General features: G+C 35.0%; 1 pseudogene; it reads right to left on the bottom strand.

Annotated features, from left to right (window-relative positions):
- Positions 1-567: 567 nt before the first annotated feature.
- Positions 568-2533, bottom strand: LOC146073486 (E3 SUMO-protein ligase KIAA1586-like; annotated as a pseudogene).
- Between the last annotated feature and the right edge of the window lie 313 nt (positions 2534-2846).

The following is a 2846-nucleotide window of genomic DNA, read 5'->3' as shown; positions in this document are numbered from 1 at the left end:
CTTTTTACATTGGGCCCAATGTAAAATTGGGCCCAATATATTTCCATATTGCTGTTTGATTGGCGTCCTCACTTTTCATCCGAGCATCATCGGCTGTGTGATTTACCCTTAGCCATCGTTGCACTGTCAGAGTAGGATTCCGTTCCTTTAGCGGTAGGCCGATTAGACTGATAATCGTTATGTTTGATATATTACAAACAGTAAGGCGACTTCTCTTCTCAGAACATATAACGTTCATCTTTAAAAAAAACCTTTCCACTTCTGCTGAACTTACAGCAATTGTTCTGACAATATTTTTAGCTCTTTGAACACTTTCAGGAATTGAATAGTTCTGGGAATTTTTTAAAACATTTTCCACAAAATCTCGATACTCATTAATATCAATTTTGTAATTGAAAAATGTATTAAACACATGTAATTGTTCTTCAGCTGCTTTCCATGGAACTATTACTTCTTCAATATTCCAGTAATCTGGCTCCAAAAAAGTGAGAAATTGTAAATGTATTACTATCCTCAAAATGGCTACAACTTGCTTTTAAATGTCTACAATCCATTAATCTTTTTTTTTTAATTAGTGACGATGCCTTGTAAAAGTGTTTTCCGAGGAAGGCCAACAAATCGATGATTTTCTCCAAATTCTATATTTTTGTAGCTTTCTGAAGTAATTAGGTCATTTTTTTTTCGTATGGACCCTTTTCTTTTTCAAGCATTTCAAATGCTAAGTTTAATAGATCACAAGTTTTTCAGCCTTTATGATGTCTGTATTTCTTGCTTGCAGTGCATTTGGAAGCAGAGGAATTTTGTTTAAAATATCAATCATCAATGCCAAATCAGTTAAAAAATATATATTTTTCAGCCATACACAAGTACTTTGGATTTGAAGAAAAATAGTGATGTAGCGCTGGATAAGCGCGCCACACAGCTAGGGCTGACCTTAAACTACAGGCAGCCCCTCTTGGTCCCAAAACTCTATCAATGTTTATAATTTCAATTCCAAGTTGTTCGGATATTTTGGTAAATTCAATCTGGTTCTTATTGGATTGATGGAAAATAGAATATATCTTATCAATTAATATTTTGAAATGATTTACTTGCTTTATTTCCTTTACTGAGTCATCTAAAACAAGTTGGAGGTGATGGTATAAACAGTGCCATATTATGATGTTTGGAAAGTCTTTTGCTATCCCAGTGCTCACTCCAGATTTTCTCCCGAGCATAACACTGGCACCATCAGAGCAAAATCCTATTACATTTTTTTGTAGGTAGTTCTTAGTAATAATATCAAAAACTGTGTACACAGAAATTCTTAAAACATAAAAACATAGGTAAAAAAATCTAAATATTTAGGCTGTAGCATACATGGTTAGATATATTGGCTAATGACACCCAGTTGGGCTTTTTGGTATTAACCAGGGGCGTGTTATTCCTTGGTGAAGCTGTGAGTAATATACTCAATGCTGCTATTATAACAGTCCCTATAGTTGGGGACATAACTCCCAAAGTCACCCAAATATGCAGAGTTAGTGCTATTTCAGCTGGCAAGCAAGTTAGTCAGTCACACATTTAACTTGGTTAGATGGAACCAGGTAGCTTGATACTATTAGTAGAGCTGCAACTGCCCAATCATTCAACCAATGTTGTATAAACCAGCTTGCACAATACTTATGCTTCCGTTTGGGTGCAGGCAGATGGATGTATTTTTGTAATCCACTTTGGGTGTATTGGGTATATATTACTCACAGCTTCACCAAGGAATAACAAGCCTCTGGTTAATACCAAAAAGCCCAACTGGGTGTTTACAATAGGCTCATTAGCCAATATGTCTAACCATGCATGCTACAGCCTAAATCTTTAGATTTTTATACGTATGTTTTTATGAGATTTAAGAATTTCTGTGTACACAGTTTTTGATATTGTCCTACTGGCCGGTGGTATTGCGAATTGAATTAATTCTGGTTAAATAAAATATATATATTTTTTGATACTTGTGTTATAGTCCATGAGCGCCGTTTACTTATCTGTCTAAGTGTTTGTTCATTCTAAGGGTTGAGTATCCCTTATAAACAGCAGCTGGGACTATAATTAGTGCCCTGCGCTTGGTTATAGAAAATTTAATTTAGTTCTTAGTAATGCCAACTTTATTTAAACTTTCCATAACTGAAGAACATATTGTCTGTGCATCTTATTTTTCCAATTCAACCAGCTCAACAAAAATAGTTGGAGATGAAACGGAGTCCTCAACTTTTAAGAAAAGTATAATAACCGGTTTGCAAGATATCGTTGAAGCTTCGACAATAATCAAACATATTTTCTGATTATTTTCAGTAATTTTAGTAAATATTTTTTCCTTTGCAATACAATCAACTATTTTCACAGCAGTTTTACGTGAATGCAATCCTTTTCCCATATCTAAGCCATTTTTAATTTGCAGTTCAATCTCACCTTCCATGTCTGAAAATGGTTTACATCTTTTTGACAGGCTGTACACTGTATTAAATACTCTACAAGTAGTACTTAAATATTTTTTATTCATTGTATCTACTACGTTTGTTATAGAATCCTGCTCACATATTTTGAAGTTGTCTTTACAAATGTTATGAGCAATTTGATGAAAAATGGGTACTTATGTAGTATCTGGGCTGCCGATTTCTAAATCGGGTCGGATCGGGAGATCGCATCGCATCGCATGCGACCATGCGATTCGATGCGATGCGATGCGATGCGATGACCCGATTTTTCCATAGGAATCAATGTTAAAATGGACTGAGTCCATTTTAACATGGAATTCAATGGGAAAAATGGGTCCTTTTCATACCCCTACTATCCAAGTGGGCATGGAGTTGGAT

The sequence above is a fragment of the Crinia signifera genome, chromosome 4, assembly GCF_055691185.1.
Source record: "Crinia signifera chromosome 4, ASM5569118v1, whole genome shotgun sequence".
Taxonomy (NCBI): Eukaryota; Metazoa; Chordata; class Amphibia; order Anura; family Myobatrachidae; genus Crinia; species Crinia signifera.
This window is presented reverse-complemented; position numbering and strand designations above follow the sequence as displayed.